At 41.7% G+C, this 23,359-nt stretch overlaps 12 non-coding genes across 12 annotated transcripts; all 12 read left to right on the top strand.

Annotated features, from left to right (window-relative positions):
• Positions 1-14,571: 14,571 nt before the first annotated feature.
• trnak-cuu (transfer RNA lysine (anticodon CUU)) lies at positions 14,572-14,644 on the top strand. The gene has a single exon. It is a non-coding gene; the product is annotated as a tRNA-Lys (tRNA).
• Positions 14,645-15,345: 701 nt separating this feature from the next.
• On the top strand, positions 15,346-15,418 carry trnak-cuu (transfer RNA lysine (anticodon CUU)). Its single transcript has one exon. It is a non-coding gene; the product is annotated as a tRNA-Lys (tRNA).
• A 662-nt stretch (positions 15,419-16,080) lies between these two features.
• Positions 16,081-16,153, top strand: trnak-cuu (transfer RNA lysine (anticodon CUU)). Its single transcript has one exon. It is a non-coding gene; the product is annotated as a tRNA-Lys (tRNA).
• Positions 16,154-16,815: 662 nt separating this feature from the next.
• Positions 16,816-16,888, top strand: trnak-cuu (transfer RNA lysine (anticodon CUU)). The gene has a single exon. It is a non-coding gene; the product is annotated as a tRNA-Lys (tRNA).
• Positions 16,889-17,551: 663 nt separating this feature from the next.
• trnak-cuu (transfer RNA lysine (anticodon CUU)) lies at positions 17,552-17,624 on the top strand. Its single transcript has one exon. It is a non-coding gene; the product is annotated as a tRNA-Lys (tRNA).
• A 664-nt stretch (positions 17,625-18,288) lies between these two features.
• On the top strand, positions 18,289-18,361 carry trnak-cuu (transfer RNA lysine (anticodon CUU)). The gene has a single exon. It is a non-coding gene; the product is annotated as a tRNA-Lys (tRNA).
• A 662-nt stretch (positions 18,362-19,023) lies between these two features.
• On the top strand, positions 19,024-19,096 carry trnak-cuu (transfer RNA lysine (anticodon CUU)). Its single transcript has one exon. It is a non-coding gene; the product is annotated as a tRNA-Lys (tRNA).
• A 661-nt stretch (positions 19,097-19,757) lies between these two features.
• On the top strand, positions 19,758-19,830 carry trnak-cuu (transfer RNA lysine (anticodon CUU)). Its single transcript has one exon. It is a non-coding gene; the product is annotated as a tRNA-Lys (tRNA).
• A 650-nt stretch (positions 19,831-20,480) lies between these two features.
• trnak-cuu (transfer RNA lysine (anticodon CUU)) lies at positions 20,481-20,553 on the top strand. The gene has a single exon. It is a non-coding gene; the product is annotated as a tRNA-Lys (tRNA).
• A 660-nt stretch (positions 20,554-21,213) lies between these two features.
• On the top strand, positions 21,214-21,286 carry trnak-cuu (transfer RNA lysine (anticodon CUU)). The gene has a single exon. It is a non-coding gene; the product is annotated as a tRNA-Lys (tRNA).
• Positions 21,287-21,947: 661 nt separating this feature from the next.
• On the top strand, positions 21,948-22,020 carry trnak-cuu (transfer RNA lysine (anticodon CUU)). Its single transcript has one exon. It is a non-coding gene; the product is annotated as a tRNA-Lys (tRNA).
• Positions 22,021-22,687: 667 nt separating this feature from the next.
• trnak-cuu (transfer RNA lysine (anticodon CUU)) lies at positions 22,688-22,760 on the top strand. Its single transcript has one exon. It is a non-coding gene; the product is annotated as a tRNA-Lys (tRNA).
• Positions 22,761-23,359: the final 599 nt, after the last annotated feature.

The raw sequence follows: 23,359 nt of genomic DNA, 5'->3' as shown, positions 1-23,359 counted from the left end.
AGTTCATAGAAGAGGCCCACGGAACCTTCAAGATTTGAAGACTGTTTGTGTGGAGGAATGGGCCAAAATCATACCTGAGCAATGCATGCGACTAGTTTCTCCATACAGGAGGCATTTTGAAGCTGTCATTACCAACAAAGGCTTTTGTACGAAGTATTAAATCAATTTCAGTAAGCGTGTTCAATACTTTTTCCCTGTCATTCCATTTTATTACACATAACTTAATTTCTGAACTTATTTGTTTGGTCTTCTTTGTACGTATGGATTACTTGGGTTGTTACCGACATCTGGTGAAAATTTCATGTCAATAGCACCTTTAGAAATATATTTACTGAGAAAAATGGTGACGTGTTCAATACTTATTTTACCCGCTGTATATATAAAAAGGCAGCTATCTTTACAGCCTGTATCTCAGAGACGTGCTGCAAGAGTAAATCCCATTCAACTGATGGAGACTGAGTCAGTTTGTCAATCTTCTTTGATTTACCTACCTACTAGCAAATACAATTGTAAAAACAATACTGGCATAGGTCCAGCAACCCAGCGGGTTTGGATTACCTGTGTGTAATGGATATTGCTGTTCTTATCAGATGCAGTAAGATAATACAGTTGGATAGATACGTTATAAGTATTTACTAAATATCACAATTTTAATTCCCTTCAACCTCTGCAGTTCAGAGTTCATGTAATTTGGTTGAATGAAAAACAAACTTTATAATTAATACATGCAGTCAAATAGGTTCGACAGGTTTCTTTGTTATCGTTTTTGGGCACCCTGTCATTTAATTTTTTGGAGTATGGAAAAACACCCTAAATCAGCTATTATTAGTCTATCAACCTCCCATTCAGATTTTGGACCAATAGTAGATCACAGTTTTCATGGTATTTGCTAAATATGCTGTCATGGATGTGGTTCATTTGCAACAACAAAGTGGTTTCCTTTCATTACAAATCAACAGAGTTTGCACACTTTGCATTTCTTAACAAACCAAGTGTGATCTTGATGTGATCCTACTTACTGTGGTACAGCTTTGGAAAATTGTTGACAACAATGTACACTACACAGGATTTCCTTTTTCACACAAAGGCTAAAATGTACGGATTTTTTTACAATGATCTAACCTGTGTTTTTTTTTCTCTTTAAATGCTTTCGTTAACAAAACAACAAGAACCAAAGCAATGGGAGACCATGACACTGTAGTCGACCGAGCAGTTCCTCACTCTCTGAATTAAATAAATAGTATTTCATTCAGAGAGTGAGGAATCAACACTAAATTCAACAGTTTTAGATGCGGGACTTACACGTTAATTCACCCATATTGAGAAGAATGGCGTCAAAACAATGTTGCAGTATCAAATGCTTTCCTATTCCCGCACCAGAGATAACGTCATACCAGTCCTTCATAACCTCTACTGGCTCCCCATACAACAAATAATTAACCTGGCCCATTTATACCTTTTTCACCTCCTACACCGACACACTCCCACCCACAACCTCAGTTCTACTGACGTCAACCTTATTTAACAGTAATTAAACATTGATGCAAAACATTATTTTACCCATGTTGAAAGGTATGAAGTTGAAAGAATGTTGGCGTCTCAACATGCTTTGCATGGCAAAATCAAACTTTAATAGGAATTCAGCCTTGGTCCACGACGTTGATTCACTCATAACTAAACCCTGAAATGCAGACTGGGTCTACTTATATTTATCAATTTGACCCAGACAGACGCAATCACTATGAGTGGTTTCCACTGCATTTTTTCTACTACGTAGTGGGGAAGGGGGAAATGCTATAACACCTATATTTTATTTTATTTAACAGTAGGTTTAGGGCCAGTAATTGATGCACGGGTGGGTAGTGAAAAATTCCAAAAGTTTTCAGTGGCCCTGTGCTTCAAACTATGGCGTCTACGTACCCCTCTAGCATCCGTTTTGCATGTCTCAGTTTCTGCTCATTACAGGTGTACACTGTCTTTTAAAAAAGTTTTGCATTTACACAAGTAATACATGGGTTAGGGCTAAGGCAACAAAATTACTTGGATAGGTTTAGTACAAGATTGTGATTTGGGAGAAATAAAGTTTTTTTTTTTGTTACGCCCCTGGAAAAGGGGGAGAAATAATCACGAGAGTGATGTGATGCTTTTCCTCATAGAGAAGTTTACTGCAATTCTTGTACAACAAAAATACAACAATTTACATGGAAGAGATACACAGGAGAGTAGAGAGTGCATACCTTATTTAAGTAAAAACAATATTTAAAGTATTACCTGGCATATTTCTCACTTTCTCTCATTAGGTTATGAAGCACAAAATAGCTTAACTTCACATAAAACACACATAACTATTCAGAACTCACTTAAAGTGCATAAAAGGTATTATACAATTAAAATAAATAAAATATTACTACTATGTACATATTAATTGACAAAATGGCGGCTACACTTCACGCAGCTACAACTACACAGTTCAAGCAGGAATTTGCGTACACATACACATTAGTACTCTCGGCAAAACTCAACTCTTAAGTACACAAAACATAACAACAACATTCTCTTGAACTGTATGGCATGTTAGCAAAACCATACCGACAAGTTCACTTCTTTCAAAAATTCACTACATACCTGGAAAAGGGGGAGAAATAATCACGAGAGTGATGTCATGCTTTTCCTCATCGAGAAGTTTACTCCAATGAGGAAACGTTTTTTGACCCAAACTTCTCCAAATGCAACCATTTTACAGTTTTAAACATAAAGATAAGATAAGATAATCCTTTATTAGTCCCGCAGCGGGGAAATTTGCAAAGTACAGCCTATCTGAATGACATCTGCTGACAGGGAGTAAAGATGGCCCTAAGCTGTTGCCAATAGCTGTGTCCCAATCCAGCGGCTGCAGCCTTCGGAAGAGCCAGCCTAAGGCTTGACCGAGCGGTCCCCGAAATGAGACGGTCTGGTCCACAAATGATTTCCTGTTTGCGTCACCAGCTTTTCGCGGCCCCACCCTTTTGCCACTCCCATCTCCTAGCAACCAGCTTTGGTTGTCATAAAAGAGTATAAAAGAGGTAAAGCTAAGTTAAAAGATTAAAGTGAACAAGCTGCTATAAATAGCGCGCTCAGTAGCGTCAGCTGGTTAGTTAATAGCATCACGTAAATTAACCGATCATTTTAACATAAGTGTGATCTGATCAGGTCCCTTGTTTTTAGTTTTAACACTTGTATCTATAAATATTCACGTGAGTTAAAACCCAATAACTACATTTAAATGTGAATTCTCCCGTTGCTGGTCCACTAGTCGCCATGTCATTAAAAAAAAAAAGAAAATCAACTTCACCGGCACGCAATGAATCTTGGGATATGTTGGGCGGTGAAGGATCCATCAGTTGTATCCTCCAAATCTGGGAAAAGTAGGCTGCATTTGTCGGCCGCATTAGAAGGAGTCGTTGAAATGGGACAGCCTCGTTGTGGCCGCTGTGACGCAATCGGTCTACAAATACACCCTCCGAAGGATGCAGCCGCTGGATTGGGACACAGCTATAATATTTCCGTTGAAAGGCCTTTACCCCTGCCATAACCACGGCCTCGTAGATGTCTTAGTTTGACGCGTAGGGCCACTGACCAAGCTGCCGTATTTGACTTGGGAATGAAATTAGGATGGAAAAACCACAGACATTTGTACTCTGGATGGAATTTAAATCACTGACCTGCGCATGTTATATTAAAATCACTGGACCACTTCTAGAGAAATCCTGGTTTACGGTTTCTCTCTTGTGTCATGGGTATGGATTTACGTGCTCAGTATTCTGTGATAGCCAGTGAATTATCATCATTCACTGATGTTAACTTTGTGATAAATTACATCAGCTAAACCACTTCAAATGAACAGTAGTTTGCACCTTCACTGGCTACTAACTACCATTTCAAAGTAGCTTTCCCACTGCTTATCAAGTTACTGGACTATCATGTTCTAACGAACAAAAATAGAATAGTTTTGAAGAAGGATCTACCAAAATAAGGCAACATGGGATAAAACTTAAAGTAGTGCAAGTGTATCATTGGTGGTATACTTTTAATGAAGCAGTTCCGTGTGACAGTATGTCTTCATAAAGAGGGATTATATCTCAACATTTGGCATGTTTTGGAAAGTGCTCAGGACTTGCAGTGGTGCTCTTACTGGTGGAATTACCATGGCTTCCAGTAAGTCGGTTTGTCCCAGCAGGGAGGAAGAGCAATTTGTTTATCAAAGGCTTGACACTGCATATTTTGTTATCAGCTCTATGCACTGACGCTTTCTTGTTGGCGGGTAGTAGTGGAAGAAATGGCAGCCCCTCCATTCCCTCTTGACTGACGAAACAAGCTACACAACAGCCTACAGCAGCTTTTCTTCTAACATCATTCCAACATGAGACTTTATTCGGGGCTTTTCCCTGTCAATACTGAGAATTTAGTCATAAATAACAATAATAATTAAGCCTTTATTAGTCCCACAATGGGGAAATTCAGTTCTCTGCATTTGACCCATCCCGGAAGAGCAGTGGGCTGCAATGAAGCGCCCGGGGAGCAATTTTGGGGTTGGGTGTCTCGCTCAAGGACACCTCGGCATGTTGCCTGTGGAGGGGTTCGAGCCACCGACCTTGTGGTTGCGGGTCAAGTGCTCTACCTCATGTGCCACAGCCGCCCCAAGCGTAGTATGATGATACTCAATATAATTTCAACAACATTGTTTCAAAGCCAAGTTAATAACAATGTAGATACTCTACGTCAAAAAGGTCTCAATTCAGTTTGAACTCTTTATCCTCCTCTGATGCTAAAATGTTCTGTTTAGCACTACACAAATAACAGCTGGGCAGATTAAATTGGTTTGGCAGTTATTTGGTCATAAAGAGGATCAACAAATACATCCTCAGGGTACCTTGAAAAATGTTCCATTCAATATTTTTCAAGTAATCAGACTCTCGACCAAAGTGGTCAACCCTGGCTATCTTCCCAGTCTTGGCAAGGTTGTTCTCTCCGCAACCGAAATAGCAAAGTTCTCAGACCTCAGTTAAGTTTCTGGAATTCCTATGTTTTTGTCACTGAGTTTAAACTCTGTTTCGTTGTGCTCAGATTCATTTCCGCCTGCCAGTTTGCCAGTCTCATGCCTGCCTGCTCACTCTCAACCGTCAAACCCATCACTTTGTACCCGTCAATTCAGCTACCAGTCAGCGGTCAAGAATACTTGACATCACAAACTCCGGAAGAGTTCAGTTTAACAGCTTCCAGATTACGGTCAGTCCAGCTGCCTTTTTAGTGCATTCGAGCATGCAACACTGGCTAGCTTATTGCCGTCGCTCGGCTCTGTGTTTGTCGCTGAAGGGTAGTGCCAACCTGCCATCATTGGTTTCCACCTAAACACTGTTAGCTCCGCCAGCACTGTTGTTGTTGTTGTTTGCGCTGTTTGCACCATTAGTTGCGAGCCACCGGCTCATTCATCACCATGTTTAGGGGCACGTGGAGGAAATACAAATGCTCTGAATTTTAATGAGCCAAAAAGCCAAAGAAATGCAATTTTCATTTAAAAATTTAAACATTTAAAATGTTCTAGCTGTGAACAGAGAGGTAGAAGTATAAAGTAAAGACCATTTATGGTTGAAAGTTTTAATGTAAATGTAGAATTAAGGAGCAACTGGGAACAGCAGAGCTGTGTGAGTATGTTTTTGATCTTTTGTGAGTGTGTGTAGCTCCTGCGGATTGCCTTGAAGTAAAATTCCCAATATTCTAAACTTAGTTCAAAGACCCAAAATGGGCTATGGGTCTGCTTTTGTCAGGTTTCCATTTAACACAAATAGTTACAATGAAGCTGAATTTCCCATCCAGGTTGAATGATCTAAAAATGTATTAACTGTGGGGATTCCACACAAAACAAAGACGAGCCAAAAAGACTTCAGCCATTTTCACAGTTTTCTTTCGTAAGATCTCGGAATACTGAGTGCTACAAATGTCAGTAGCAGGAAAAGCTAAATTTCCAATCCTCTGATCCAAGAGCAGACTACTTGGACATGGCGAGGAGCACATGACAGAGTCTTGTTCCCTCTCTCGGCTGCCTCAATGTAGAGACGGCTACACAATGAGACATCCGCCTGATGGAAGCATCTGTGGCCTAGCCTGATATTAGTCCAGTCCTATATTTGGCAGCACTTATTCCTTTACCAATTCAAGGGTTTCTGCGATGCAAAGAGCATGTGACGTACCCTCAGGACACCTGTCTGCCCTTCCATTGCCCCCCCACCCACCCGTTGGCTTTGACATTTGATCATGCAGAGATCCTCTTATTTGCTTTGGATAATTTCTGTAATATGGCCTTTGGGAGAGATATTGACAGCCAATTACAACTTTGCTATATTTACAGACAGTCCAATTGAATTTAAGCGCTGTCCGAAAATGTCCATACTTAGTAGTGGGATTATGACAGCAATGAATGGTTGAATACATTTACTGCTGTCCTCTGTTGTGCTGTTCTATCGTGCAAGTTAAGCCATCCAACGTGGGATTTTCTACAGCAGGTCTAAAATGCAGACACGTTTGGCGTTCCTCTGCCAAACTGATCTCAAAGGCTTGTCTTTAGCCTTGTTGAACCACTGGAATTGCAGGAGGAGAATTGAGGATGATGTGGTTGTCTGCTGTTGCAGTCCACCCTGTCACAAGCTTTTAAAAACCTGTTCACAATAAGCAGCTGTCGGGGGACACTCTCTGTTCGTGGCTGGCATGCTCAGACGCTCCCAGGATGCGTCTCCTGGCCGCCCTCCCTATAAAACACTCCTTGCCGTGTGTGTAAAAAGCTGCGTTTAGCATAATGAAATGTAGGAAGCAATCAGTAAGGACACTGACAGAATGCAGGCTGACACCCGGGATATTTCCTGCTTGGGAGAAGTCTAATGTGGTTTACACTCACATCTAGTCTCATAACTGCATAAAAAGAGACAGGGCCGCTATACAGATGCTACCCATCTGCGCTACTTCGCTTCACGGCCAGCTCTGACGCTCGGACACACACATAATCCTGTGTATTTTGTATAATATTTCTTTGTTTCTTCATGTGGTGTTTTTCTTTTAGTTTTGAAGGCTTTGCTTGATGATTTTGCATCAGGATTTGAGAGTAAAAGGTGTTTCATGGAATCCAGAGTTGCGTGTAATGAATATGCCTTAACATGGATTCAGAGGTCCACTCAGTGTTGCTCTCAGTCATCAAATTAAACCAAATTATAGCTGATTATAAAGTCACAACTAACAATTACTAAAAGTGGTTCAGTAAAAGATTATGGCTTGTGTTAAAATAAAAAATATTGATTATGCAGGCCGTGGAGCGCACCAAAACTGATGAAATTGCCATCTCATATTCTATAAATCGAGGATTAAATCAATTAGTAATGAAGAATTGCATGATTTTAGTTCAATATAGTTTTTTTCAGTGTAAAATCACTTCAGTGAGCATGACTGTGCAGTCAGCCCCACAGAGCACATTGGAGACCCTGTGATGTGCTACACACAGTCTCCCTTCTCCAGTCACCTCACCACCACAGAGAGCTGCTGTCAGGCTGCACAACCAGCTCTGTCTGCCATCCCAGTAGACCACAAAACAAAACACAAAAAAATCTGTGCAATACAAATACACTGTGCAATACTATAATTATTCTGTCTGTATATATATATATATATTTTTTTGTTATTGTGGATTTTATTTTTCTTATTTACTTATTTAAAATACTTTTTTTTTTTTTTTTTTTTTTTACTATGTACCTTGTTTGCACTATATCTATGCTGCTGTAATCCTGTAAATTTCCCCGCTGCGGGACTAATAAAGGATTATCTTATTTTATCTTAACCAGAGGCGCATTCACTTACCGTCCATAAGGCAGACCTACACCCTTACTGCTAAGGTGACACTCTAGTCCTGCATGTACAAAGGTGGCTGAACTGGCGTTTCTGCAGGTTTGCACACCATTGGTTACTGTGACTCATCACAATGGTAATGATTTGCGACATGGCTGCTGTTTCCTGAGGTGAATGGTAAATCTGTCCTGGGAAGTGCCAGGAAGTGCAGCATAAAAAGCTGGTTTTGTCACAGACTGTCCATCGTTCTGTAGCTGTCTCCGCATACCTAGAGCCAAAGCTGACTCCACTGGCAGGGGAAAGACACAGTTGCAGCGACGGAGCTGTCAGTCAAAGCTCCAGGGAAGCAGAACCAAAGGGGGGTCTCATGTGGACTGCAATTTTCTTGAGGCCATTAAACCCACCCATTTTAATTCCTCTCTCACACTCATGCTATTCTCGTGGTAAAGTGGCCTTTCAGTGCTAAGCTTTCCATCCAAAGACAGGAATGTGAAAAGCACTTTGCAGAACAATGCTGAACACATCTTGCTAATTTCCCAGGCTAAAAGGAAATGTAATGGTGGGCAAGTTGATTCAGCAAGGGCTCTATATAGAATCTCAGACAGACAGGTCACTGGATATTGTGGTGTAAAGATATAATCAAAAACTGACGCTTTGATTAGATTTCCATACATTGAATTATTGAAAGACCAAAAACTGATTTATTTCCGAAACCTGACCAAGTATTTTTGTAACTTCTCTACTGGTGTATAATCTAAATGTATCATGCTTAAATTGTATTTAACACAGTAACTTTCATTAATTTTTAACTAATCAAGAGCGAAAGTGGACTACGCACATATAATTGGGGTTACATGTGAGTTACTTCTATTTAGAAATGAGAAATAAAGAGTGGTATATTATATATATGTATGGTTGATTTATACACACACAACACACTCAGAGAATGTTCTTACTGATATAATACATTGCTCTTAGCTGTTGTTTGTACTTGTTAACATCATGTCAGGATTATAGCAGTGTATTTAGATGTAGTTTACATTCAAGATAAAAACACAAGTAATATCAAGGTGGATGTCATTAAGGAATGTGGAAGAAGGTCAGATAATTTGATCATCCTGATTTATGAAATCAAAACAGTTACATTTAAAGGGTCCTGCTCAAGTTAGAGATAATTTCAGCTGTGTGGGATGCTTCTTTTATTTGTTTACGATTGCCAAAAAAGGAGATACTGGTGTTCCCTTGCTCATAGCTCCTCCATGAAGCCTCTTCAATTAACAAGATGGATTTTAGAAATTGGGAAATTCATTCAGGATGGAGCACTGAGAGCGATAATCGGGTCAAGAGACAGAGGGGCCAGGAGACAGAGAGGCACACAAATCTAGAAATGAGGAAGGAACTAGCTGGGTAGCTGTGCGTTAGCACACAGAAGAACTCACCTGCAAATTCTAACAGCTAGATGCCATATGGTGTAATCCTTATTTTTCAGTAACACTGTTATAACAAAACAGTTGATCTTTGATTTGCAAGGAACATTAACAAAATTCTTATTAGCCAATTAGCCTTAGTTTGTTTCCTTTTCGTATTAGCATACATTCTGGTTGGAGAGGTAACCATCACTTTTAATTAACTAACAATGTATGAAAAACCAAAAAGGTTGTTTAAACATGTAGCTTTCCGGCTGCCATCTTTGCCACCATTCAAATATATTAAAACGACATTGAAAAAACATTTTGATCATTAATATGATTTTTTTTTTTACTGCAAAAATGTATGACTTTTATCATTTCAGTTGGAAAGAGTTGGATGGATGACACAGTTGTTTGACTTTGACTCCCCTCTAAATTTAAATTCAGGGGACATATTCGTACATCACAAGGCTCTCCAAAAAGAACATCAACCCTACTGCTCTTCACATACAAACATACAGGTAATGTAGATTGAATAAATAACTTGTTAAACTCCTGAAAGGCAGCGTGCCTTTTATTCCACTCCCTCCCTCTACACATAAGTGTGCCGTACTCAATTTCCAGCTTCAGTGAGAATGAAGAAAGATAGGAGGAGAAAATTGGAAGTTTGGTTTAAAATGCAGACAGCCCTGGCTTTCTGCTTGACGGCCTGTGACATCTCCCCGCACCACACTTTGCATGGCAGAATAGGAGCTTGTAATAGAATCCCCCCCCCCCCCCTCACCCCCACCCCAAGGAGGTTAATTACATTCTTTCCCCCCCCTCCCCCACCATTGCTGCAAAATAAAATAAAATGCACCACATCGCCTATAAGCGTCCCTGACAGCCACAAATCCCTGTCACCATCTTACCTTTAGGATTTAATTCCAGGTTAATGTCTGCCATCGTGTCGCATTATAGTGAGACCCAGAGGGGAACTCTAGGGGCCTTCAGCCAAAATGAATGACATGACAGCTTGGGGCAAAGAGGAGAGAAATGGAGGGAAACCAGACTGTCTGTCAGTGTTCTGTGAAGAGCTGTCATCATGTAACTTGACTGAGAGGGTTTGAACATGCTGAGGCTTGAATTTATCTCAAAGCACACATCAAAGGATAGCTAGTGGATGGATCACAGCAGGGCAGAAGAAACACCTCAGAACACTGGATGTTTTACTGTGGTTCTGGTTAATGTCTTAAAGCAATGCATTTCAATACATTTCACTACATTCATTAAGCTGGAGCTTTTGTCCAAAGCGATTTACAATAAACCCTGACTGTCTGCAAGGGTCGCTTGTGTCCACAAAGTACTAAGTGACGTCATACCTTCATACACGGCCCTTGGCGGAGGTCCTGTGTATCGGGTTTTTGCCTGTCTGTGCACAGCTGACATTTTCGAACTACGCTGACACGGATGGGCGGAAAACCACGGAGTATAAAAGATCCAAACATTTCCTTGTCATGATTCCACGTCAGCTCATGTCCATGCAAAAACCATGACAGAGGCTTGAATGCAATGACCTACCTTTCTTGTTTAACAACCGTCTAATTTCCTGAGGACCAGATAGGACACAGGTGTAGCGTTAATAACTACGTTAAAATAAAAATATTGCTTACGTTAAAAAAAATTGCGGGGCACCACTTCTGAATAGAAGAAACAAATAAAAATACGATCAAAAATTTGGTAACAAATTATCCAGTCTCAATATCTCAGGCATAAGTCCTGATTTCAGTGACCTTATAGTTCCCTCCTTTTGAATCAATATGACAGACAACGACTTGGCGATAAATGGGTAATTTATTAAAAAGGTAATTAAATGAATGGATGACAGGATTATTAATTAAATAAGAATACAAATCATGAATGAATGGATTTCAAATAATCAGGCAATATTATATCAAATAGTGAAGAAAAGTTGCAGACTCCTCTTTCTCTGATTCATACTCTACCCGGTCAATCTAATTTATTATTCAGAGCTTCTATATCTCCGACACCAACTCTGGATCACAGTACAGTTGAATGTTCCTACTTTGTGCCGAGGAGTCCAGATGCCTTTTGCGGGTCCCTGCCGTTGCTTCAGCGGTCCTCGTAGTTTCAGCTCTGCCGTCGGACTTTCTGTTCCGTCGGAGGTGAAGAGGGTGAAGTTGAGGGTTCACGGACCGGTGGCTCTCCGCTGTCTCCGGGATTCTCACTCAGTCAGCAGGCAAAAGTCTCTGAATTCTTTGTGTCTTACTTCAAGACGGGCGTTGGATCCGGTTCGGTGTTTGGAGAGGCATATAGCTCTGAATAGTTTGATAACTCAGGCTACTCGTTGATATACTCAAACTAATCTCGTTTTGGCCTAAACGATAATAATTCAAGTTGATATCTCACAAGATCAACAGATGTACACTAAAAATAAAATAAGGCTTGCTTGAAAGAATAATTCTAAAATGTTCCAAGGAGTTTGAGGAGGAAAAGTATTGACAAAACTTCTGTTTCTAAAAATAAAATAACGGTCACGTGTAAGGAGCTCCGTTGGACTAAAAAGACACACATAACATAAACGAACAACGAATGGACAAGAGGACAAGAGAATGAACAAAGGAAATCTCCTGGTTTTATCTGTTCAGGATAGGTGTCGGGTCCCAGGGTGTGGCTTGATTTTTATGGCTTTGTTTTTGCCAAGATTTCGGATTCCTTTGTTTCCTAGTTTCGGTGTATTCTGGTTTGGTAGCTTAACTAATCTAACATTTTAAACAAATATCCCACATACTTTTCTTCACTATGAGCTCAATAGACCTTACACACTTGTATGGTGGCAGAGATGGAATTTCAGTTACATACATTTGGTACACAGAATTTAACAGAGGTTATGCGTGTCAGATATGTGTTATCACCAATTGACCACTGGAGGGCAATATCTGAAAATGAATTTAACTCTGTTTTCCACTCCACAACTACGCGAGAAAAACGTATTATCCTGAAATCAAGTGGGACATAATTTGGTTGGGGTTATTGAATGTTTCACAGACGTATTATACAGGGATACAAGGAATAATTGCAGAGATAGGTAGTGTGGTTCCTGTTCTCTTGAGCCAAGGAATTTATTGCTTTGACCTCAGTTAGCCTTTTGTTTTAGTTCCTGACTGGGCAAAAGGAAGGGAGGAAATGTTTATGCACATGGACAAAAGACAGACTGGAGTTAATCACTTCTTGTTTTCCTTTCCCGACGTCGGTCTTGTAGAACCCCCACTCTGGGGCCTTGCTCTCAAGGCTGTGGCTAATAGTCTTGACACCTTACGGCTGCAGATATATCTTTATTGTCTGTTGATGTGGAGGTCCCTGAGAAAGGTTATTGGGATTTCCTTGATTAGGTGACAGGTGAGAAGAAAGAGGGGAAGAGGAATGTTTCAGGAGATCAAATGGAGGAGTCTCCATTTGATAGTTATACATGGCTCGTCCAGCCTCGCTACACAGGAACACATCCAATTGTGAATAAAAGACTAAATTAAACTAATGTTCCAACAAAATTAAAATGTACCACTACTAACTTAATAATCTCTGAATTCTTGAGCTATAATCTACATCTGTGATTAGGTTGGTTTACTATTTTGGTCAATTTGAATTTATATAAATAAAAAATTGATGCCGATAAATAAATTCATCATGAGCAGTAGATCAAGCATTTGTATTTTTTATGTATATTTTTTGTCTACTAGTGTTTGCACTTTCTATGTTAACAATTCACTAATGGACTCTTTAACGCTAAAACATTCAGTCATTTTGAACTCTTTCTAAAATTTGAAATGTAATAAAATGAAATTCATGTTACTAAAGGACCTTGACTAAATGTGTCCATTTTTTTATAATGACATTATTTTATTAAAATTTCAAGACACAAAAGAGTTATTATAAAGTATTTCTATCTTGAATATCAGTGTTTCCAGGTAACTAAGTACTGTGCAATACTCTGGTTTATCAGTGAATTGTATGAACAATCTGGAGTCTCTGTCCGGGTCCAATGCACGTTGAATGTGTATTGGCAGGTTGGGTCCTCACTGCGGAGCATTTTTGTAAGCTATGATTATCTCGTCATAGATCACATCTCACTTCCTTTTCCTATTCAGATCTCGGGCTGCGCTTAGAACTGAACATCTAGTAGGCAAACTACTAGTATCCTATTGTGATTTTTAATTTTCTCTCTTCTTTTTTTTTGCTTTGACAGCAAAATGGTATCAGTGGAAAGACTGGGTGTACTGTTACTGTGTATATCTCTTTGACATTCTGTGATGTGTATTGCGACTTTGACACTGTGATGTTTATTGCATCATTATCCGCTGTCTTATGCTGACAGAGGCACAGTAGCCTTCAGTGTTGATAGGCTATTACTTATGTTATGTAACCAATCAAATAGTGCCGTGAGTGGGTCATTGAATGATGCTACAGAGCGGTGACTACAGATGGAAAGATTGGGCTCCATCAGAGCCAAAGTAGCACATTTTTTATTTAATATATTTTCTTGGCGATCGGATAAAAACAACTGCCAAAAATAACCCTCCCCATCACCAATGTCATGTCCTAATCTTTATTATTACCTATTCTGACAATACAGGTTCATTTATATTTATATTTTATAGTAATTATTGAAATAATTTGCAAATACTGTATGTAAGGGTAAGAATGACCATTATGGCCATTTCGTTATCTTCTTCTTCTTCGTGGCAAACCAGCTAGACATTAATTTTCCCTCAAATGATCAGGAGTGGGGAACCAAACTGGAGCAGAGCAGTCGGCGTGCAAACTATGCTTGTACATTCATACTATGGATGGTATTATAAGTTAAAAAGACATATTGAACCTTGCCAGATGTGACAGACAATGTAATCTCAAGTCCAGCTAGAGTTAGTGTTAGAGTCAAGCGGGAACTCATCAGCCTTCCAGTCCGCTGATGTCCAAATTGATAAGTCTTTGACTGAAGTAGCTCTTCCTTTCACCAACCATATCGTTGGGTGGGTGGCAGACAGTTTTAAGGATGCTAACCAATTGTGACAATATTTTCTGATCCGCCATGGCCTTCCTTTTTTGTAACGTAATACACTTCTAGACAGCACAATTCCCATTGAATCTCAGTCTTTGATCCCTCTCCTCATTTCTAACTGATATTGTCTATGACATATGTTGCAGGACTGAAGGCATCCCTTAAGCCCAGTAGTCCATAGCTTAAAATATATTTGCCCAGGTTGGGGCTCGAAATCAGTAACTTTTTGCCACTTTTTAGGCCCGGCTAGCTCAGTCGGTAGAGCATGAGACTCTTAATCTCAGGGTCGTGGGTTCGAGCCCCACGTTGGGCGTTGGTGTTTTAGGTTTAGACTTCACCTGAGATGAATGTGTTCCACGTCAGATCTACTTCCCACATAGCGGGTTCACAGAGAGATGCAACTTGTACCATTTGGCGGACACGCAAGCAAGACCACACTTGGTGTGGGCAGCAAGATGTTCAGCATGAAGACCACACTTGGTGTGGGCAGCAAGATGTTCAGGATGCGATGAAGACATTTCCCTCACACAAACTAAAACAGTCCGTCAAAGAGAGGGTTTATATTAGATTCGATTGGGCCCCAGAGCATCCCAGTCTGCCGATGTATACTTTGCTAAAGACTGAGGATGCGTTAAAGAGTTTCATGGCCATCAGCAGCAATGATCTACTTTTGTATGTCGTTGGAAAACCTTTGTATAAGTCTTTGACTGAAGTAGCTCTACCTTTCACCAAACATATTGTTGGATGGGTGGTAGACGGTTTTCAGGATGCTAACCAATTGTGACAACATTTTCTGATCCGCCATGGCCTTCCTTTTTTTGTAACGTAATACACTTCTAGACAGCACAATTCCCATTGAATCTCAGTCTTTGATCCCTCTCCTCATTTCTAACTGATATTGTCTATGACATATGTTGCAGGACTGAAGGCATCCCTTAAGCCCAGTAGTCCATAGCTTAAAATATATTTGCCCAGGTTGGGGCTCGAAATCAGTAACTTTTTGGCACTTTTTAGGCCCGGCTAGCTCAGTCGGTAGAGCATGAGACTCTTAATCTCAGGGTCGTGGGTTCGAGCCCCACGTTGGGCGTTGGTGTTTTAGGTTTAGACTTCACCTGAGATGAATGTGTTCCACGTCAGATCTACTTCCCACATAGCGGGTTCACAGAGAGATGCAACTTGTACCATTTGGCGGACACGCAAGCAAGACCACACTTGGTGTGGGCAGCAAGATGTTCAGGATGCGATGAAGACATTTCCCTCACACAAACTAAAACAGTCCGTCAAAGAGAGGGTTTATATTAGATTCGATTGGGCACCAGAGCATCCCAGTCTGCCGATGTATACTTTGCTAAAGACTGAGGATGCGTTAAAGAGTTTCATGGCCATCAGCAGCAATGATCTACTTTTGTATGTCGTTGGAAAACCTTTGTATAAGTCTTTGACTGAAGTAGCTCTACCTTTCACCAAACATATTGTTGGATGGGTGGTAGACGGTTTTCAGGATGCTAACCAATTGTGACAACATTTTCTGATCCGCCATGGCCTTCCTTTTTTTGTAACGTAATACACTTCTAGACAGCACAATTCCCATTGAATCTCAGTCTTTGATCCCTCTCCTCATTTCTAACTGATATTGTCTATGACATATGTTGCAGGACTGAAGGCATCCCTTAAGCCCAGTAGTCCATAGCTTAAAATATATTTGCCCAGGTTGGGGCTCGAAATCAGTAACTTTTTGGCACTTTTTAGGCCCGGCTAGCTCAGTCGGTAGAGCATGAGACTCTTAATCTCAGGGTCGTGGGTTCGAGCCCCACGTTGGGCGTTGGTGTTTTAGGTTTAGACTTCACCTGAGATGAATGTGTTCCACGTCAGATCTACTTCCCACATAGCGGGTTCACAGAGAGATGCAACTTGTACCATTTGGCGGACACGCAAGCAAGACCACACTTGGTGTGGGCAGCAAGATGTTCAGGATGCGATGAAGACATTTCCCTCACACAAACTAAAACAGTCCGTCAAAGAGAGGGTTTATATTAGATTCGATTGGGCCCCAGAGCACCCCAGTCTGCCGATGTATACTTTGCTAAAGACTGAGGATGCGTTAAAGAGTTTCATGGCCATCAGCAGGAATGATCTACTTGTGTATGTCGTTGGAAAACCTTAGGATAAGTCTTTGACTGAAGTAGCTCTACCTTTCACCAAACATATTGTTGGATGGGTGGTAGACGGTTTTCAGGATGCTAACCAATTGTGACAACATTTTCTGATCTGTCATGGCCTTCCTTTTTTTGTAACGTAATACACTTCTAGACAGCACAATTCCCATTGAATCTCAGTCTTTGATCCCTCTCCTCATTTCTAACTGATATTGTCTATGACATATGTTGCAGGACTGAAGGCATCCCTTAAGCCCAGTAGTCCATAGCTTAAAATATATTTGCCCAGGTTGGGGCTCGAAATCAGTAACTTTTTGGCACTTTTTAGGCCCGGCTAGCTCAGTCGGTAGAGCATGAGACTCTTAATCTCAGGGTCGTGGGTTCGAGCCCCACGTTGGGCGTTGGTGTTTTAGGTTTAGACTTCACCTGAGATGAATGTGTTCCACGTCAGATCTACTTCCCACATAGCGGGTTCACAGAGAGATGCAACTTGTACCATTTGGCGGACACGCAAGCAAGACCACACTTGGTGTGGGCAGCAAGATGTTCAGGATGCGATGAAGACATTTCCCTCACACAAACTAAAACAGTCCGTCAAAGAGAGGGTTTATATTAGATTCGATTGGGCCCCAGAGCACCCCAGTCTGCCGATGTATACTTTGCTAAAGACTGAGGATGCGTTAAAGAGTTTCATGGCCATCAGCAGGAATGATCTACTTGTGTATGTCGTTGGAAAACCTTTGTATAAGTCTTTGACTGAAGTAGCTCTACCTTTCACCAAACATATTGTTGGATGGGTGGTAGACGGTTTTCAGGATGCTAACCAATTGTGACAACATTTTCTGATCCGCCATGGCCTTCCTTTTTTTGTAACGTAATACACTTCTAGACAGCACAATTCCCATTGAATCTCAGTCTTTGATCCCTCTCCTCATTTCTAACTGATATTGTCTATGACATATGTTGCAGGACTGAAGGCATCCCTTAAGCCCAGTAGTCCATAGCTTAAAATATATTTGCCCAGGTTGGGGCTCGAAAATCAGTAACTTTTTGGCACTTTTTAGGCCCGGCTAGCTCAGTCGGTAGAGCATGAGACTCTTAATCTCAGGGTCGTGGGTTCGAGCCCCACGTTGGGCGTTGGTGTTTTAGGTTTAGACTTCACCTGAGATGAATGTGTTCCACGTCAGATCTACTTCCCACATAGCGGGTTCACAGAGAGATGCAACTTGTACCATTTGGCGGACACGCAAGCAAGACCACACTTGGTGTGGGCAGCAAGATGTTCAGGATGCGATGAAGACATTTCCCTCACACAAACTAAAACAGTCCGTCAAAGAGAGGGTTTATATTAGATTCGATTGGGCCCCAGAGCACCCCAGTCTGCCGATGTATACTTTGCTAAAGACTGAGGATGCGTTAAAGAGTTTCATGGCCATCAGCAGGAATGATCTACTTGTGTATGTCGTTGGAAAACCTTTGTATAAGTCTTTGACTGAAGTAGCTCTACCTTTCACCAAACATATTGTTGGATGGATGGGGTAGACGGTTTTCAGGATGCTAACCAATTGTGACAACATTTTCTGATCCGCCATGGCCTTCCTTTTTTTGTAACGTAATACACTTCTAGACAGCACAATTCCCATTGAATCTCAGTCTTTGATCCCTCTCCTCATTTCTAACTGATATTGTCTATGACATATGTTGCAGGACTGAAGGCATCCCTTAAGCCCAGTAGTCCATAGCTTAAAATATATTTGCCCAGGTTGGGGCTCGAAATCAGTAACTTTTTGGCACTTTTTAGGCCCGGCTAGCTCAGTCGGTAGAGCATGAGACTCTTAATCTCAGGGTCGTGGGTTCGAGCCCCACGTTGGGCGTTGGTGTTTTAGGTTTAGACTTCACCTGAGATGAATGTGTTCCACGTCAGATCTACTTCCCACATAGCGGGTTCACAGAGAGATGCAACTTGTACCATTTGGCGGACACGCAAGCAAGACCACACTTGGTGTGGGCAGCAAGATGTTCAGGATGCGATGAAGACATTTCCCTCACACAAACTAAAACAGTCCGTCAAAGAGAGGGTTTATATTAGATTCGATTGGGCCCCAGAGCACCCCAGTCTGCCGATGTATACTTTGCTAAAGACTGAGGATGCGTTAAAGAGTTTCATGGCCATCAGCAGGAATGATCTACTTGTGTATGTCGTTGGAAAACCTTTGTATAAGTCTTTGACTGAAGTAGCTCTACCTTTCACCAAACATATTGTTGGATGGGTGGTAGACGGTTTTCAGGATGCTAACCAATTGTGACAACATTTTCTGATCCGCCATGGCCTTCCTTTTTTTGTAACGTAATACACTTCTAGACAGCACAATTCCCATTGAATCTCAGTCTTTGATCCCTCTCCTCATTTCTAACTGATATTGTCTATGACATATGTTGCAGGACTGAAGGCATCCCTTAAGCCCAGTAGTCCATAGCTTAAAATATATTTGCCCAGGTTGGGGCTCGAAATCAGTAACTTTTTGGCACTTTTTAGGCCCGGCTAGCTCAGTCGGTAGAGCATGAGACTCTTAATCTCAGGGTCGTGGGTTCGAGCCCCACGTTGGGCGTTGGTGTTTTAGGTTTAGACTTCACCTGAGATGAATGTGTTCCACGTCAGATCTACTTCCCACATAGCGGGTTCACAGAGAGATGCAACTTGTACCATTTGGCGGACACGCAAGCAAGACCACACTTGGTGTGGGCAGCAAGATGTTCAGGATGCGATGAATACATTTCCCTCACACAAACTAAAACAGTCCGTCAAAGAGAGGGTTTATATTAGATTCGATTGGGCCCCAGAGCACCCCAGTCTGCCGATGTATACTTTGCTAAAGACTGAGGATGCGTTAAAGAGTTTCATGGCCATCAGCAGGAATGATCTACTTTTGTATGTCGTTGGAAAACCTTTGTATAAGTCTTTGACTGAAGTAGCTCTACCTTTCACCAAACATATTGTTGGATGGGTGGTAGACGGTTTTCAGGATGCTAACCAATTGTGACAACATTTTCTGATCCGCCATGGCCTTCCTTTTTTGTAACGTAATACACTTCTAGACAGCACAATTCCCATTGAATCTCAGTCTTTGATCCCTCTCCTCATTTCTAACTGATATTGTCTATGACATATGTTGCAGGACTGAAGGCATCCCTTAAGCCCAGTAGTCCATAGCTTAAAATATATTTGCCCAGGTTGGGGCTCGAAATCAGTAACTTTTTGGCACTTTTTAGGCCCGGCTAGCTCAGTCGGTAGAGCATGAGACTCTTAATCTCAGGGTCGTGGGTTCGAGCCCCACGTTGGGCGTTGGTGTTTTAGGTTTAGACTTCACCTGAGATGAATGTGTTCCACGTCAGATCTACTTCCCACATAGCGGGTTCACAGAGAGATGCAACTTGTACCATTTGGCGGACACGCAAGCAAGACCACACTTGGTGTGGGCAGCAAGATGTTCAGGATGCGATGAAGACATTTCCCTCACACAAACTAAAAGAGACGGTTTATATTAGATTCGATTGGGCCCCAGAGCATCCCAGTCTGCCGATGTATACTTTGCTAAAGACTGAGGATGCGTTAAAGAGTTTCATGGCCATCAGCAGGAATGATCTACTTTTGTATGTCGTTGGAAAACCTTTGTATAAGTCTTTGACTGAAGTAGCTCTACCTTTCACCAAACATATTGTTGGATGGGTGGTAGACGGTTTTCAGGATGCTAACCAATTGTGACAACATTTTCTGATCCGCCATGGCCTTCCTTTTTTTGTAACGTAATACACTTCTAGACAGCACAATTCCCATTGAATCTCAGTCTTTGATCCCTCTCCTCATTTCTAACTGATATTGTCTATGACATATGTTGCAGGACTGAAGGCATCCCTTAAGCCCAGTAGTCCATAGCTTAAAATATATTTGCCCAGGTTGGGGCTCGAAATCAGTAACTTTTTGGCACTTTTTAGGCCCGGCTAGCTCAGTCGGTAGAGCATGAGACTCTTAATCTCAGGGTCGTGGGTTCGAGCCCCACGTTGGGCGTTGGTGTTTTAGGTTTAGACTTCACCTGAGATGAATGTGTTCCACGTCAGATCTACTTCCCACATAGCGGGTTCACAGAGAGATGCAACTTGTACCATTTGGCGGACACGCAAGCAAGACCACACTTGGTGTGGGCAGCAAGATGTTCAGGATGCGATGAATACATTTCCCTCACACAAACTAAAACAGTCCGTCAAAGAGAGGGTTTATATTAGATTCGATTGGGCCCCAGAGCACCCCAGTCTGCCGATGTATACTTTGCTAAAGACTGAGGATGCGTTAAAGAGTTTCATGGCCATCAGCAGGAATGATCTACTTGTGTATGTCGTTGGAAAACCTTTGGATAAGTCTTTGACTGAAGTAGCTCTACCTTTCACCAAACATATTGTTGGATGGGTGGTAGACGGTTTTCAGGATGCTAACCAATTGTGACAACATTTTCTGATCCGCCATGGCCTTCCTTTTTGTAACGTAATACACTTCTAGACAGCACAATTCCCATTGAATCTCAGTCTTTGATCCCTCTCCTCATTTCTAACTGATATTGTCTATGACATATGTTGCAGGACTGAAGGCATCCCTTAAGCCCAGTAGTCCATAGCTTAAAATATATTTGCCCAGGTTGGGGCTCGAAATCAGTAACTTTTTGTCACTTTTTAGGCCCGGCTAGCTCAGTCGGTAGAGCATGAGACTCTTAATCTCAGGGTCGTGGGTTCGAGCCCCACGTTGGGCGTTGGTGTTTTAGGTTTAGACTTCACCTGAGATGAATGTGTTCCACGTCAGATCTACTTCCCACATAGCGGGTTCACAGAGAGATGCAACTTGTACCATTTGGCGGACACGCAAGCAAGACCACACTTGGTGTGGGCAGCAAGATGTTCAGGATGCGATGAAGACATTTCCCTCACACAAACTAAAACAGTCCGTCAAAGAGAGGGTTTATATTAGATTCGATTGGGCCCAGAGCACCCCTGTCTGCCGATGTATACTTTGCTAAAGACTGAGGATGCGTTAAAGAGTTTCATGGCCATCAGCAGCAATGATCTACTTTTGTATGTCGTTGGAAAACCTTTGTATAAGTCTTTGACTGAAGTAGCTCTACCTTTCACCAAACATATTGTTGGATGGGTGGTAGACGGTTTTCAGGATGCTAACCAATTGTGACAACATTTTCTGATCCGCCATGGCCTTCCTTTTTTTGTAACGTAATACACTTCTAGACAGCACAATTCCCATTGAATCTCAGTCTTTGATCCCTCTCCTCATTTCTAACTGATATTGTCTATGACATATGTTGCAGGACTGAAGGCATCCCTTAAGCCCAGTAGTCCATAGCTTAAAATATATTTGCCCAGGTTGGGGCTCGAAATCAGTAACTTTTTGGCACTTTTTAGGCCCGGCTAGCTCAGTCGGTAGAGCATGAGACTCTTAATCTCAGGGTCGTGGGTTCGAGCCCCACGTTGGGCGTTGGTGTTTTAGGTTTAGACTTCACCTGAGATGAATGTGTTCCACGTCAGATCTACTTCCCACATAGCGGGTTCACAGAGAGATGCAACTTGTACCATTTGGCGGACACGCAAGCAAGACCACACTTGGTGTGGGCAGCAAGATGTTCAGGATGCGATGAAGACATTTCCCTCACACAAACTAAAACAGTCCGTCAAAGAGAGGGTTTATATTAGATTCGATTGGGCCCCAGAGCACCCCAGTCTGCCGATGTATACTTTACTTTGCTAAAGACTGAGGATGCGTTAAAGAGTTTCATGGCCATCAGCAGGAATGATCTACTTGTGTATGTCGTTGGAAAACCTTAGGATAAGTCTTTGACTGAAGTAGCTCTACCTTTCACCAAACATATTGTTGGATGGGTGGTAGACGGTTTTCAGGATGCTAACCAATTGTGACAACATTTTCTGATCCGCCATGGCCTTCCTTTTTTTGTAACGTAATACACTTCTAGACAGCACAATTCCCATTGAATCTCAGTCTTTGATCCCTCTCCTCATTTCTAACTGATATTGTCTATGACATATGTTGCAGGACTGAAGGCATCCCTTAAGCCCAGTAGTCCATAGCTTAAAATATATTTGCCCAGGTTGGGGCTCGAAATCAGTAACTTTTTGGCACTTTTTAGGCCCGGCTAGCTCAGTCGGTAGAGCATGAGACTCTTAATCTCAGGGTCGTGGGTTCGAGCCCCACGTTGGGCGTTGGTGTTTTAGGTTTAGACTTCACCTGAGATGAATGTGTTCCACGTCAGATCTACTTCCCACATAGCGGGTTCACAGAGAGATGCAACTTGTACCATTTGGCGGACACGCAAGCAAGACCACACTTGGTGTGGGCAGCAAGATGTTCAGGATGCGATGAATACATTTCCCTCACACAAACTAAAACAGTCCGTCAAAGAGAGGGTTTATATTAGATTCGATTGGGCCCCAGAGCACCCCAGTCTGCCGATGTATACTTTCTAAAGACTGAGGATGCGTTAAAGAGTTTCATGGCCATCAGCAGGAATGATCTACTTGTGTATGTCGTTGGAAAACCTTAGGATAAGTCTTTGACTGAAGTAGCTCTACCTTTCACCAAACATATTGTTGGATGGGTGGTAGACGGTTTTCAGGATGCTAACCAATTGTGACAACATTTTCTGATCCGCCATGGCCTTCCTTTTTTTGTAACGTAATACACTTCTAGACAGCACAATTCCCATTGAATCTCAGTCTTTGATCCCTCTCCTCATTTCTAACTGATATTGTCTATGACATATGTTGCAGGACTGAAGGCATCCCTTAAGCCCAGTAGTCCA

The sequence above is a fragment of the Anoplopoma fimbria genome, chromosome 10 (genome assembly GCF_027596085.1).
Source record: "Anoplopoma fimbria isolate UVic2021 breed Golden Eagle Sablefish chromosome 10, Afim_UVic_2022, whole genome shotgun sequence".
Lineage (NCBI taxonomy): Eukaryota > Metazoa > Chordata > Actinopteri > Perciformes > Anoplopomatidae > Anoplopoma > Anoplopoma fimbria.
Note: the sequence above shows the minus strand (reverse complement) of the source record. Positions and strands in the feature narration are given on the sequence as shown.